Source organism: Tupaia chinensis, unplaced genomic scaffold, assembly GCF_000334495.1.
Source record: "Tupaia chinensis unplaced genomic scaffold, TupChi_1.0 Scaffold000540_1, whole genome shotgun sequence".
NCBI classification, from domain to species: Eukaryota; Metazoa; Chordata; class Mammalia; order Scandentia; family Tupaiidae; genus Tupaia; species Tupaia belangeri.
Window position 1 is genome coordinate 604748 of NW_006160053.1, and position 17153 is coordinate 621900.

The following is a 17153-nucleotide window of genomic DNA, read 5'->3' on the forward strand; positions in this document are numbered from 1 at the left end:
ACACGCCCTATAGCGAAAACCTCTCCAAAAAAAAAACAGTATAAGTAGAGGTAAAAAACACCTATTTCAGTACAAAGGTAATAGAATATAGGCATGAATTAGAGACTCTTTTTGTATTTTTTTTCCTTGCTTGTCGATGAGTTCATAATTTGTTCTAAATAGTTGAAGTGACTCAAGTTGTAACCTACAGGTGTAAGGCTCATTGTTACTGCATGTTCATAAATAAAATAAAGAAAATTATAAAAATACAAAGTAACTCTGAGAGGCAAAATATGTATTAAATGAAGACAAAGCTTAATAAATTAAATCATAGTTTGATGGGTCAGAAGAGAATGTCTGTGCTACTTCATCATTCATTTGTTCAGTTTACAGATATCTGAATGAATGTTCTCCAGCTATTGTAAGTAGCTGAGTAACAAAAAAAAGCAGAGCAGATGTGGTAAGTCTTTCAAAGATATGTAGACAGAAACCAATAATCACACAAATACGTAACTAGAAATTGTGATCATGATGTAAAGGGGAAGTTCTTGAGGAAAGATAGAAGGGTAGACCATCTGAAAGACTTCCAATACAGGTTAGGGAAAAAAAAAAAAAAACACAAACTGCTAACAATAGTATCCTTAACTTTCATAAAAGACATGTATTCCGCAGGTTAAATTTCTTAAAAGTAAACATTATTTGAATGTTTTCTCTAGTTTTATATAGTTTTGGTAGACGATTAGAAATGACTGCTTTGAATATCTTAAGTAAAGTTATTGCTGTGGTCAGGCTCAAAGGAAAATACACAGTCTGTCTGGTAAGAAACTGCACAGAAGAAGGTATTACAATATAGCAATCTTTATTTTGGCTTTATTATGTACTTAAAAACATTGAAGAATAAGTGTTTGACTTTAAAACACCCAGCGGTGCCTACCCTGTCCTCACGCTGAACAAGTACCACATATCTTACCTGGAGTCATGGATCAAATATGGGTTTAAACTTTAAGACCTTAAGTTCCTAACTGTGTACAGTGGCATCGATTTGGAAATAGTTTTACAGAAGATCTTTGCTCTTCCTGTTCATCCTTTCTAAACCCACTCCCATGTCTAGGTGGTATGGGGGGCCATTTACTCAGAGTTCTGGTTTAGGCACCTTAACTTATAGAAACCTCAAATTTATATTCTCTCTAGATAATCCCTTTAAGCCACATAAGATTTCCAAATCTCATGTTCTGGCCAAAGATTACAAACTTTGTGCTCTTTGCTATCTAATCCCTATCAAAATTCTAGCTGAAAGAAATAATATTGATGGAGGATTGTCTAAATGCCGTACAGCACATCCATTACTCGGGTCAGATAGTCTGAATTTTACATCTCAATCTGACCAAACCATGAATGAACTAACTCTAACTACACATATAATGACATAGCACCTCTTAAAATGGATTGTATTGAACTTCACATTGAAATTATCTGTTTGGCCTACACTGATCAATATAAGAAAAATCTATTATAGGGTTACTGCTTATCTACTATATTATATAGAGTCTTCAGGAGGACCAGGACAAAATCCCTGTGGGTGTAAATATCTAGAAAAACTGTAATTCCTTCTAGCAGCTACTTTTAAAAACATTTTTATAGACAGCACTCATTTTATAACTGAGTATCTGCCTTCTTTTAATTTACCTTCAGTCTTAATCAAAGGTAAATTTATGGCCCACCATAGCAACTGAATAAGCTTATATAGAAAATATTTCTGTAAGCTATTTTTATCCTAGCTTGATTTTTTTCCTCCATATATCACCCCTCACTTTGATTATAACTATCATTTATTCATCATTATGCTTTAAAATGGACTAAAATCTTTCTGAAATGATGGGATATACAAAATCCTATCATCCTTTAAAATGGAAGAGAGAAATATGTTTATAAATATGCATTTTGAGAAAACAGCTGTTTGTTAAAAATTATTTGACTTGATCATTGATATTTAAATTTTCCATCTCCTATGTATTTAAACTTACTGTGTAAGCCCAAAGCAAAATGTCATCTTTCTTACATTTTGTATTTTCTTGAAAGTAGAAATGTTCAATCTAGTTTGAAAAAAAGATACTAGTGGCTGAAATGAGACAAAGTAAAGATTATGTATCATTTCACATATTACCATATTAGTCTCATAAACTTAAATTCTTGATAGTTTGGGTAAACAGGTATCAGAAGCAAGAACAATTAGAGACATCTAACTTCTTTACCTTACACTGTTTTTGATTCTCTCTTACTGTAAAGAATAACACTGGGGCCAGTGTATGGCCTGGTAGTTATGGTGGTGGACTACCCACACGGTTGATGGTGATTTGAGTCTCTGTCCTGGAATCTTGAAATTCACATCATGCGTGTGTGGGTGTGTGCCCAAAATCTCAGGTGGAAAGTGGAGAAGGGACTGCAGCGTGGCCATCCCCCACAGACATGATTTCCCACTTTCCCTCTCATTCTCTCTTTCTGCCTCTCTACAATGAGTACATAATGCCGTATGACAAAAACCTAAGGGGGGCAACATATTAGGTTGAGAAACTTTACATACTGTTACATTAAAAATTCTAAAAAAAATTAAATTTACCTGTGCATAATGTTGTGTACCTGGAAATTTAATGTAAAAACATAAAAATCCCTATTACCCATGAGTTTTATAATCTATGACAAAATGGTTACTGTTAATAGTAATAATAAATGGCAAGCAAAGGGCAGGTTATTTAAAACTTGATAAAAATCAATGTTTTCTAAGTAAATCTGTTTATATAATATAAAGATAAAATAAAGAACATATAATATTATTACTGTAGTGAGGTTTGGTTATTCCTAAAGGCCAGTGGCCAGGAAAAACATGTCTCCTGTCTTCCAGTTATTGGGAATAGGTAATGTACTGAAAACAAGCAAATTTCACATGCAACTAGAGACGGGAAAAGATGAAAACTGCATTAGAAATTAAGATGCAAAAATACTCATTAATATCAGCAAGCAATGAAGTAGTAGAAAGTATACCAGAAGAAGGCCTGACAAACTGCCCATCAAATTTCCCTGAAAAAGTAAAAGTGAGAAAGTTAAAGGGTTGGTTCCACTGGGCAGCTGTAATGTGCCAGTCATGAGAAGACATTCTCACGTGGTGACTGCAGTTCGAATCCTTTACTGGTCAGCCTGGAACATGCCAAGCACATACAAGTAGGAGTGTCCAGAATCTGACTGGTTGGATAACTGGAGGAAGGGAAACACAGATCCTGTAGATGGCGATGCATTCTCTCTCTCTCTCTCTTTCCCCCTAGCTCTCTCTCTCTCTTTCTCTCTCTCACACACACAGTCATCATAAGTAAAGAAAAAAAATTCCTAAAGGTGAGAAAGTTTGAAATGTGCAGAGAACACACATAAACATAGTCTAGTTCAAAGGGAACTGAGTATTGTATCTATACAAAAAGAAAGACTGGGATATGGTCAAAGAAACGAACTGAAGAAATACCTTTCACAAGAATGTCAAAAAATAATAAAAGCAGGACATTGTAGTGGAAAATTTAGGAGAGCTTCTGATACCAATTTAAAGAAGGGAGGGTTCCAGTGACAAAAATTCAAACAACAGATTCTACGTGTAAAGACTGTGATGAGGCCAATATCACAATTTCTTGCTTTGAAAAATCAAACATACGGTTTGATTCTTTCTACAGAAAGAATCTGAGTTCCAAAATATTGACAGGTTTATGGATTGACAGAATTTTTTTGAATTAAAATGACAGACTTTTGCATTATGAAGGAAACTCCATTTTAACATAGACTTCTAATTTGAGTTTACAAAAGCAATAGAACCTTTAGATTCTTTTTTCCTAATTGTAATAGTGAAGCCACTTGAGTCAACAAATGCTAAATAAAGATAAAATCTAAAAGCAACAGTATTAAAGTTTTAAGATTGTACTCAGTACTGGGAGGGAAATTATTAGTACTTTGATGGTATTTCATATTGTTTAAATAAACCGACTTGCAAGAATACAGAAATGCAACTATTTTTGAATAGCTAATCTATAGAAAATTAATTATTTCTTCTAAAAATGAGTAATTGAATAAACTGGAAAATTGAAAGACATCTTTTTCAGTGTCACATGTTCGGGGGTACGAATCATTGTAACTCTTGCACAGAATGATTACCTTTTCCTAGTGATGAGAAGACCTTTCAGCAACTCATTGTTTCACTGGATACACATGTGACACATATAAATCCATTATGTATCCTCCTTCTCTCTTTTATACTTAAATAATAGATATGAAATTCATTTTTTCTGTACTTGCAAAACGAATGAATTTTTCTGTGCATAATACCAATGAGAAAGAAGATTTTATAATGTTTAATAATATCACAAGGTGATGCACTGCTATGCTGGTTTTAGAATGAAGCAGATAAACTAACATTGCAGTTTAACCTCTGTTAATAGGAGCCCTTTCATTCTGAAAATATTTGTTGTAAAATTCAAATAGAGAGTAGATTATAATTTCATGGAGAAAGGCCCGGATGTGTTTATGCTCACTGAGGAGTAGTCCACCCATAGATTGTAAAATATGTGCTAAAAATCAATGCATAGTCATGTCCCAACATATAAAAATAAATACTCTACATGAACTAATGTATGCAGAAGTTAATTTTAATTGAATATAAAATATCCAACAACTAAATGAAAAATAATGAGTTAATATAAATCTGACAAAGAACTCATCTTCCTTGTAGGAGTGGTTGTCTTAGGGTGTGTGTACTTGCCAGAGAGATACGGAGAGAGAAGTGAGACATCACCACCCCCACCCTCACCCCTCAGTGAAATGGCCATGTAACAGTCCCTTCTTCTCCATTCTCCTCTCAGGATTTTGGGCACACACAAGTGCCCAATGTGATTTTCAAGTCACTGGGTCTGGGATTCAAACCGTGGTCAGTCATATGGGAATCCAGTGCCTTAACCTACCACACCCTCTGCTGGTCCTTCCTTTTTTTTTTTTTTAATTGCCATAGTGCACATGCACTTGCCACAAGAGATAAAGAGATGGAGAGAAAGGAAGAAAGCACTCATCAATGGGGTATGGTCACACCATAATCTCTTCATTTCTACAGCCTGTCAGGGTTATGGGTATGCATGCACATGCGCCAGTCATGCTTTTCAAGCCACTTGGGTCAGGATTCAAACCCCTTAACCATTAGGCCATGGGGTCAGTCCAAGAATTCAGGTACCATATATATGATACATATGACAATAAATATTAATTTTATTTAAATATTAAATAAAATATGAGGAGCAGCCATATGTAATCCAAATCTCCCTTACACACATACATGTATATACCATACCAAAAAAAAATCTGTATGAACATGCACTCAAATAATTACATAAAATTCAACACAATACAAAATTAATTTATAGTAAGCACTGTAGTGAACTATCTGACACTAACAAATGTGAATGCTAGGCTTCTATAAGACAAAGTAACCACATTCCTTACAATGTCCATTTTAACTTTAGTTAGAGCTGGTTCAAAATATAGGCTGCACCACTTAAAAGGTGTAGATTTTTGACATTTTACTTAATTTCTCTGATCTAAGTTTCCTTGTCTGTAAATTGAAAAAAAAATACACATGTTATTAAGTTATTAAGTTATTAAGATTTAATGATATCATATGTGCTTTAATGATGTATATCTATATGTAGCTAGGCAAAATTAAATTTAAGTTTTAAAAAATGAGTTTTAATATAGAATAATTCTCTGAATTTTTAATGGCACTTTACTTAGCTAATAATACAATTACCAAGATATAATAGCAAAATTACATGGGTTTTGGAGACAGAAAAGTCTACAGACAACCTGGCTTTCTCTATTTACTAGTTATGGACAAATGATTTAATATTTCTGAATCTTAGTTTTCTCATATGCAAACTGTAGTTAAAAGTACTTCGGCTGAATTAATTATATGGTGAGTACAGAGATTTATCCAGAATTTTTGGAACCTGTATGTAATAACACCAAGAAGTCCAGTCAGGATATCCCCCTCTGCCACCAAAATACTGGGTTTCAGAATACGTTGGGAGACAAGATACAAAGGTAGGGAGCTAAGCTCTATGGAAATCATCTGATGGATCTTCCATGAGTCTCTCAAATTCCTATAAATCCTACTACATGTGCCAAAAAAGCAGGGGTCCTTATTACTCTAATCCTGAGCCCTTTCTTTGATTTGTGTTTGCAGTGTGCAACCTGGTGGAGTGAGATATGTCATCCACAGAGGGAAAAAAAGGCTAGCTTACTGCTTATTATAAAGTGGTAGATTCCCCAAGCTTGTTACAAACCCACTGCATGAGCCTCCATCTAGGCTGTATCTTATTGATCTGTTTGACTTAAAATAAGGGGAACCCAGACAAAAATACTGATGCTTATGCTACCCATTATGCTGTAATATCCTTTGTCTCTGACCCAGATATCTCCTGTCTCCTTCAAGAATCCAAGAAATAATAGGCTGATTTATTAGACCATGAGTGGGATAAAATCAAATCATACTCCTATAGGATTATAGGTTTGACAAAGAGGATAGGATGCTAAGACTGGTTTTCTGGAAGAGAAAGGAGAAAGGTTGTACCATGTTTCTACAGACTGAAATGCACCAGAATTTAGCTAATGAGGTGCTATTGGAGCTTGCATTATAAGCAGGACTCTTTGGACCAATTTAACAATGTTTTCTTATGACTTCCATCGATGTATTCTCTGTGCCTTAAATGTGAGAAGAGATTCTCACACTTCATCATTCACAGATGGCCATCTGAAGACAGGTGACAGAAGGACAAGTACTTTTTTTCCCTACTGCCCCCAATCCAGTTCCTTGAGCTTTTCCAGGTTGTTTAGGAGAAGAAAAACTAGAATCTGAAGACAAAAAGTGGAGGCCACAGTATTAATTTAAAACTCTGGTAGCTGCTAGAGCATTCAGAATGACCGTTTACAGTAAAACAGTGCTCCCTGCCTGATACAGTCACTGTACACTCACAGGAGTGGGGGCAGCTAGTAATCTGTGCTATTATGCTCTCCTAACATTCTAGGTCACCTGGACTTGATGACTATTATGACAGAAGGCGCCTCTCTAGTCAAATGAAAACGGTGCATTCAAAACTAGTTGGTCCTAGTGACGTTAGTTTTATTTGAAAAAGTGGCAGCTTCCTCTCTGTGGGAAACTTTCTTCATCATTCATAAGAAAGCTGCTGTCTCATGGAGGGCCTTGATTTATAGAGGTTCTCCTAATGTCTGGACCTGCTTCACTGATACTTTGGTTAAATTAAAAACTGATGCAATTGCTGCTGCTTATTTAGGTCAGAGGGATAACTGAAAGTAGTCCTCACAGCCCTAATCAAAACTTCTCCTGATGAACTTTGCTACATATTTACTAAATCATAGACTGTTGCCAGTAGTCCAGATGTTCAGTTTGCCATTCCTGAAACCATAGTTTGGCAGATTAAAGTCAACCCCCTTTAGGACTGAGCACTGTGGAGAAATATTGTGGCTGCTGATCCTATGGTCTGGATAGTTGTGTGTATGCCCATATTATGAGCCTGCTGATCAGCCTGCCCTAGCCAGATAACCACAGTAGCTACCTGGCTCTTTCACTTTACCTCACATGGCAAGTTACCCACCATTGTGTGTACAAGGAGACACACAGTAAGGGACTCGATGTTTCTTGTTTTGGAGAGGTTTTTGCTATAGGGCACGTGTGCTCACCAGACAGAGACAGAGAGACAGAAAGTGAGAAATCACCCCCCAGGGGGTAAGGCCACGGTGCAATCCCTTCTCCTCCTTTCTCCTCTCAGGATCTTGCGCACACATGCACATGTGCCTGGTGTGAGTTTAAGCCACCGAGTCCGGGACTTGAACTGCGGTCGACTACCAGGGAGTCCAGCGACATAGTCATGATGCTAACTGCTGGTCTTGGGACTCCATGTTTCTGAGGCAGAAGCTACACCACATGGCAGACTTGCAACACCTGCCAAAAGCTGATGCATTCGTATAGTGGTAAAGGTGGCCACAGGGGACATGGTGTTTATCAAGAAATGAGAAAAGGTCTTACATGCTAGCTAACAAGTCTGCCAGTTTCCTGAGCTTTGATTTTTGACAGGCAATTTGCAGATGACCAAGTGACAACTTCACATAGGTGGGTTATGCTCTATGAGAGAATCACTGAACATAAAGATCCTGTATATTTTATAACAGAAGACTACTCTTTCTGATCTTTATTGCAGATGGATGTGTTGTCTTTAATAGCGAACAAACCTATTCTCTGCTCCAAAGAAAAGTTCTAGCTCTATCTTCCAAAACTGTTCACTATATATTCTTTTTTCTTTTTTTTTTTGGAGGTTTTTGCTATAGGGCGCGTGCGCTCGCCAGACAGACAGAGACAGAGACAGAGAGACAGAAAGCGAGAAATCACCCCCCAGGGGGGATGGTCACGCCGCAATCCCTTCTCCTCCATTCTCCTCTCGGGATCTTGGGCACATACGCACACGCGCCCAGCGTGAGTTTAAGCCACCGGGTCCGGGATGCGAACTGTGGTCGACTGTGGGAGTCCAGCGATATAGCCATTACGCTAACTGCTCGTCCCACTATATACTCTTCAAATGATATTTTCAACCAAAAGAGCAGGTAGTGCATCTGCTCATAAGACATGTAGAAACAAGAGAGAACCAGGAGAACTATTTCACAGCAGAATAGATTCTACAGCTCCTGGCAAACTGACTATAATGGAATTTTGTTCCCCTTTCAGAACTGTTGCTGCCTCACTGCTGTTGACACTTTCATATTACAGAGGCACTGTTCCAGACTAATCAGCTGGCTCTAGCTACTCTACCATGGCCTTTGGACTTTAGGTATGCCATATTTTCAGCTTCATGGATCACCTATAGCCTGACAATACAACACATTTTACTGCAAAGGTCGTCCAATCATCCTCTGAAAGCCAAGGTACATGATGAGCAGTTCATGCTTCTACCTTCCACAGGCATCTGGATTGCAGAGCACTGGTACAGCCCATTCAAAAAGAAATTCACAAAGATTACTGATTCTATCACCTTACCTCTTTTTGCTTGACAGTCTTGGGAAGATAACCTGGTCTTTGAATACAGCTGAACATAGAGTTTATCTCCCTTTGACCATCTCCAGGATAATTATCAAGATGAAATGGGTGACGATTATAAAGATCTATGTTGAAAATTTGAGATTTTACTCTGACCATTCCTAGGTATAATACATTTTAATTTGTTCTGACAGTCATTCCTAGCCAATCTAGTTATCACGTTTTTCAAATGGCAACCCACTTATGAGTCTACCTAGAGAACTCAGACTTCATTGTAGTTCAGGCCTCTGTATACTCTAGGTGAATCAATACAACCCTAGATCATGCGTCTAATGCCCACTGAATTGACTATACCATTAGCTGAGCTCCTTACCGTGCTCCACAAGGACCAAAGTGAGACACAGAATGGGTTTCTATTTTGTAAAAAATAAAATAAAAGCTTTTCTTATACAAATATCTTGCCCTTTCAGATGACAGGTCTGGGTGAAACTAGGAGATGTCTGAAGAAGGTGAAGCTACAGCAGCTGGAATGTGACACATCCAGTTTGTGACTGTGAAGTGAGAGCAAGAAATCTGGTACTGAGTGAGAGCACCTTAAAACCTGGGAGGTGGGGGGAGTAATGAATGCTCCTTCACCCCTTGACTTAGTGCTGCAGCCCAATAGAGCGATCATATTGTTCGCTTAAGAAAAGCAGCTGCAGCCGTGGCAACGTGACCTGAGGCTCAGTTCCTCATCTCTATCTATATGTCCTGAAGGCAGAAAAGCTACTGTGAGCATGGCCATGTCTGAACTATTTTGTTGTGTCTGATGCAACTCCAAACATCTCTTCCCTGTCCCCACTGCTGATATGTGTACAAACACACAGACTAATCCAATATTGTTTAAAATACACTTGACATAAATTCATGTGTTCCCTGATGCCCAGCTGGCCTTGGTTTACAGAAGGTAGGGCCATCAAACCTGCACCTATTCAATGATTCTGCCATGTGACTCAACTAAACTCATACACAAAAGTGGTTGAAATAAAGTTTAGAAACTAATCTCAGAGGGAAGTCATATACTCTTTTAAGTTAACATATTTGTAAGGGAGGGAGGATGGGCTATAGACTGTATCCATGGGGGGTTCTTTTTGTCCTAGCTATTTCCCCCTGTAATTATTGGTAATGACACCAAAGATCAGCATATCAGTCTAAACTCCCTTGAGTGGGTCATAGTAGATAATTAACTGGCCTTAGACCATATCTTGGCCAGCTAAAATAAGACCTACTAGTCTCTCCTGGTACTTAACTCAAAATTGGCTGTGTCCAGGACTCTAGGGGGCATAAATGAGGTCAGTACTTGAAGGTGGCCCTAATCCTGCTGCTTGGAATTCTATTAATAGTAACCTTAATTAGATGCTCTAAGATAAATTGAATAGCTTGATCCCAACCTCTGTCAGTCAGATTAATCAGAGTGGCCAACAAGATAGCCAATTCATGACGATTCATCAAAACCAAGATAGCACATATGGTAAGCAGAATGATGGCCTCCCAAAGATGCTCACATCTTAATCGCCAGAAGTTATAAAAATAGTATGGTACATTGCAGAGGAGAATTAAAGTTACTAATCAGCCGACCATAAAATAGAGAGATTATCCTGGATTATCTGGTGAGCCCACTGTAATGGCAAAGATCGTTTAATGTAGAAGAAGGCGGCAGTGGAGGCCAATGTCAGTGATGTTATGTGAGACTCAACCAGTTCTTGCGGACTTTGAAAATGAAAAGGGTTCACAAGCCAAGGAATGTAGACAGTCTCATAAAGTCAGGAAAAGCTAGAAAATAGATTCTCTCCTAGTTACTCCAGAAAGGAAGATGGCCCTGCTGCCACCTTGACTTTAGGCCAGAAAAAATCAGCATGATACTTCTGACTTCCAAAAATATAAAATTGTAAATTTATATTGCCTTAAGTCATTACATTTGTGATTTTTTTTAGAACAGCAATAAAAAAACTAGCATTATGCAGGGTTCAGGGTAAAAAAGACATTCACTTTGAGCCTGTGCCTTCCTGTATCTCTTGCTAGACACACCAAGAATGCAGTCTCTATCCAATCTTCACCTCGTGTATTTCTTAGGGTTGTGATGTAGAGAGCAACTTAAAGGGATTGAGTTTTATGTATTTTGGGGACAAAAAACAGACTTCCTTATTGTGCTCTATAAAAGTAGCAGATGTTCTTGATTTAGTGTTCCTCAGCTATAGCCTATACCCACTGTGTGTAAGACATCCATCTGGCCCACACTGCCTCATCCCTGTAGCACTAGGGCAAAGGCAGCTAAGGCAAACAATGTCTATGCACATACTGCTCGCTGTGTTGTAACTGCCACTTTGTCTCTGATCTAAGAGTTTCATGCCTTCTTCAGAATCCAAGAAACATTAATAGCATGACTTACTAGATTAGAAGAAGGGAAAAATCAAATACCAGGCCTAACACTCTGGCTAATCAAGTACAACGTTGATTATTCTATTACTTTAACACGTAAATTCTGTTTTTCTAATCCCCATTCATTAGGTGTATAGGTAAAAATGATGGCTTAGACTCTTTTTCATGAAGGCAGACATCTAGCCTATGGTACTTTAAAAGGACATCTCTTTTCTTACTACTCTCCCTTTGTGCACAAGGTGCAGTGTGTATAAGTGCTTAAGATCTATTTACAAGAGCCCAAGTCCGGTTTGTATACCTACTATCTTTGTAGCCTTGGGCAAATTATGTAACAACTTTAAAAATTACTATAGCAGTACTGACATCATACGGTTGTTGAGATACTGAATTAATATGTGTAAAGTGATTAGAAGACCTGTCATAGAGTGAACACTCAATACACTTTAAATGTTATTGTTATTAACTGCTTTTCAATGTGATTTGGCCAGGAATGATAGGTGTCTAAGTAATTAGTCAAAAAGAAAAAAATAATTTGCCTTTTAGTGCCAATACTCATACTAAATAATTTCCTCATGAACTATAAAAAATTATAGGACATATGATAAAATACTATTTTTATTAAATATTATTTTATAAGAATTATTTTATGTGGAATGTATAGAATATGGAAAATCATTTTTAAATAAGTCATTTGAGATGGATTTCACAATCAGAATTTATTCAAGAAATCTACCTCCATAAGTCTCTGTGACAGAGTTTTTTAGAGTATTTGAGTAAAAGAAATCTTATTAACACTCTAATTTAATTTACTTAAAGGATATGTGATACTCTAAAACTATTGTTATAAAGAGATTTATTCACAGATATAAATAAAATAATTATGAAGCTGATGAAATGTCTATATAAGCCATTTTACAAGAGGGATATATTTTTCCTTCTTTTCAATGAATGTTTAAAGCTCTCCTTCAAGCTCTTGGTAAATCTATTGATCTGTGAAACACAGCGCACTCCAGGGAGGCAATTCAGTTGACGTTATATATCAAATGATGAGATGAATAATGATCATACCATTTGGTAATTAAACGTCTTACAAACCTTTTAAATGACTGAACGTCAAAAATGTCAAATAAGGTCAAGCATATAGTGTTTTCATTCTCATATTAATTATATAAACAATAATCTTAAACAATATCTAGAAAAAGGCATAGTAAATTTATATAAAATGTTTAAAAATAAAACAAATGTGAGGTATCTAGCTTATTTGACTAAATATATATATAAGATAACTTCAGCACACAGATTTGCTTTGTACTCTTAACTGTGTTGCTTTTAAAGTTGTTAACAGAAACACTTCAAACCACTTTCTTTGAACGTGCAAAGGAAAACCTGGGAAATATTAACTATTATTAATAAAGATAATGTAAGAGAACATAGATTATACAGAAAGAATAGAAGTCATCTCAGTCTCAGCACAATGTTTACGTACAAATTCTATTTTGACAATATAAAAATGAAGGCTACTTTTAAGAAAATTCATCCATTTTATTTATTCTTCAGTTTAAGATTGAGCTGTCCACACACACTTACCATTTTCCAACTGGGTTAATCATTAGAATTAAAGATGCAAAAATTAGAAAACCATAATAATAAGGAGATTTAAAAGCTGAATTGTTTGTTATTTTGTTTGCTGAAGGCTACTTTCTGTGAGTACTAGGTCACTTATATTGTAATAACCGATAACTTATATGCACAACCCTGTAATGTGGAATTTAATTTTTTTTAAAGTGGATTCACATACCTATTTGTATGTTTCCAACTGGGTTAATCACTAATAAATAGTGGACTATTTATTATATAATTACAATATCATTAAAATATTTCTGTCAAATATTTACCATATTTATTTTAATTATTACACTTAAAATGGTTAAATGGATAGTTTTATATTCAATATATTTATGATAAAGAATGAGGTCATGAAATGTCAAACAATAAATAGCAAATAAATAAACAAATAAATAAATTTCCTCAGTTTTGGAGCATTGATTTATGCTATAAATATTCCACTCTTATATAAGTTAAAATGAGTTTATTTTGCAAATCATTGTCCATAATTGTCACAAAGTTTTCAAGTGATTAACAACTAAACAATAAAGGAAGAAAATAATTTGTCCAAAAAGTTGAGATGAAAAGTATATTATTAGGGAACCAGCAGTTGGCGTAATAGCTATGTCACTGGACTCCCATGAAGTCAACTGCAGTTCGAGTCTTGGACCCAGTGGCTTAAACTCATGCCGGGCATATGTGCGTTCATGTCCACGATCCCAAGAGGAGAATGGAGGAGAAGGGATTGTGGCATGGCCATATCCCCTGGAGAGTGATTTCTCACTTTCTATCTCTTTGTCTCTCTCTGTCTTTCCGGCAAGCACACGTGCCCTATAGCAAAAATCACCACCACCACCACCCCCCAAAAAAAGAGTATATTATCAAAAAGACTCTTTGGAGGGGGATTTTTTGATATTGGGCATATGTGCTCATCAGAGAGACAGAGAGAAACTAAGAGATAGAAAGCAAGAAAGCACTCCCGGTGGGTGGGGGGGATGGCCACATCACAATCCCTTCCCCTCCATTCTTCTCTTGGAATTTTGGCCATGCATGCATACACGCCTGGCATGTGTTCAAGGGTCTGGAACTTGAAAAATAGTCATCCATGTAGGAATCCAGTACCTTAACCACTATGTTACCTGCTGGTCCTTCAAAAAAGATTTTTAAGAAAGAGAACCTAGTTACAGATTTCTAAGACACACAACAAATATGAAAAGGTGATCAGAGTTAAAAAAATGAGGAGTAAAAACTGGTTTACAAGAAAGATGAACTATTAGATCAGTTTGTAGCATGGTGATTACAGCAGACAGATCCCTCATGGCCAATGGCAGTTTGAATCCCAGACTCAACAGCCTGAAGAAACACACTGGGTGTGTGTGGATGTGTGCTTAAAATCTGAAAAGAAGGAAGAAATGGAATAGAAGAGATGGCAGCATGACCATGTCCCACAGTGGGGTGCTTTCTCACTTTCTCTGTGTGTGTCTCTGGTGAGCACACACACCCTCTGTCAAATTTAAAAAAAGAAAAAAGAAAGAAAGAAAAAGAAAGGTTCAATATGAAACAGAGATAAAACATGATCTACAAAAATTAAAGTCATAAATACACAAAAGAGAAATACAGTGGTTACCAGAGGGCATGAAAGATGAATCCTCTGCATAAGTCATTCTCTGCTCCAGAGATTTGGTCAAACAAACCTTTAGTAACATCCTTCAGTGACTTTCAGATTCATTTTATTAGTTGAGATTTACTTTGAAATATCAAAAAAAAATTAGCAAGTACCTCTATTTCTCAAATATGTCTGAAATCTTTTCAAATTAAATATCACTGCCTTCAATCATACTTTGTTATGTGTGTATAGGATTTTTCATGATCATGTACTGTCAAAATCCCAAACTACTCAATCTCATCCTTTGAAAATAATTTCAAGTTCCACATTATCTGTAACAATTACTTATTTAACAGTAAGTGATATGGGTTTTATTTCAACTATTCATAATTGCATTAGTTAGTTATTGCTGCGTAACCAATTACCACAAATTTAGCAGCTTAAAGCAACATGCATTTATTATCCAATAATTTCTGCGACTCATGTCTGGGAATAGCTTAGCTAGGTCATCTGCTTAGGTTCTCCAATTCCTCCAAGCTCACATGGCTGTTGGTAGAATTCATTCTTGGCTTTGTAGGACAGAAGTCTTCATTGTCTTTCAGGCTGTAGGCTGGAAGCTTTCTGAGATCCTGAAAAGCTGCTCTCGGTTCCTTGCCACCTGGCTATCCACGGCCTTGTCAAAACACAGCAGCTTGCTTCTTTAAACAGCAGGATAATCTCTTGCTCTAGTCTGCCAGGATCGAGTCGCATGTAACATCACATATTTGTGGGAATGAGTATGCCATTAGTTGGCTAGAAACAAGTCATAGGTTCTGCCCTCCCTCGAAAGGAGGGAATTATGTTAATGTTTGGCTCATTATGGAGTTTCCTTTGGGTGTGTCCACTGCAGTGATTCCTAAGTCATACCAAGTAACTCACAGGTTAAAGTGATAGATTCTAGAGCTGGACTGCCTCAGTTTAAAGACTGTCTCTATTTAGTTATGTTAGTTTCTCTATCTTACAATGGGATAAATGATAGTACTTTTGCCGAAAGTTTAAAATGCTTTTATACTGAGAAACACCTGGAGAGAAGGAACTTCTAAATAAGTTCACATTAAAGCTCAATATGGTTTTACCATAAAAACTGCATACACTGTGACTACAAAGATGCATACTGTCATTTTTTGTGAATGATTCACATTTGCATATGTACATAGGCATGCTCTCCCAGCCAGTGCCATAACATGGAGATTCCTAAAGAGCACTCGAATTAGTTCACGAAGAGCAAAATATGGAATTACAAGCAAGAGAGCAGTCGATAAATATTGTTAAATAATCATGATGATAATTGCAATCTAGTAGTTAAAGTTCAATAATAGTAAATTATGGGTTGACTTCTGTTAATCACCAGCTTCAGAGACTTACTTCTGCTTTATCACAGGAATCACTCATGTTCAACTTCTCAAATGTAGCCATGTAGTGGTGGCTGATACTTTCACCATTTTAATTATCTTCCACTAACTAACTAAAAATTAAGGCAATAGACCACAGAGAATGTATACAAATGCCAAATGTGTGGGGTCAGAGGAAATACCCATTTTGAGATTCTGACCAGCTCTTGGAAACCAATGGAGTCATAATATAAAGTTAATCTTTCTCAGCAAACATTCTTAAAGGATTTCTCCCAAGTCAGGAGATAATCATGGTACACAGTTACAAAATATAATATTAACATAAGTCTAATTCAGATACCTGTTTCTTTAAAATGATTTTCTGTCAGGAACAGCAGATTGCGTGGTGGTTAAGTTGCTGGATTCCCACACAGTGCACTGTGGTTTGAGTCCTGGACCTGGCTGCTTGAAAACTGTGCCAGGCTAGTGTGCATGTGTGCCCAAAATCCCAAGAGGGGAAAGGAGGAGAAGATATTGTGACATAGCCATCCCTCCTAGGGGGTGATTTCTCACTTTTCTTTCTCTCTGTCTTTCTCTCTTTCTCTGGTGAGTGCATGCACTATATAGCTAGATAAATATATATCATCCGGGATGCATTTGAGAGTAAAAAGGATTTGGTTAATATTTACTTTGAGCAACAGATATCTACTGGGACTGTTTGGGGTGAGGATATAGGTATGGTCACCCTACTTAAAGCAGAAACTGTTGGTTGTCATTTCACCTCTGTTCTCTTTTTCTTTGTATAGAGAACACTGATGCTGTTAAGATATACTTCATTCCTAGAACAGCATATACTTCATGGGAAACTGATGCATTTCCAGTTCCAGGGGGAAGTAGTTGACTAGTTCAAGCCAATTATGATAATTCTATTCTCTTGCCAGTAATTGACTTATTTATATTTTATTATTGAGTTAATAAATATTAAATAATGTTAAATAACTTTGATAAACTTATATAAATAAATATAATTAGTATTTAATTAATTTACTCTACC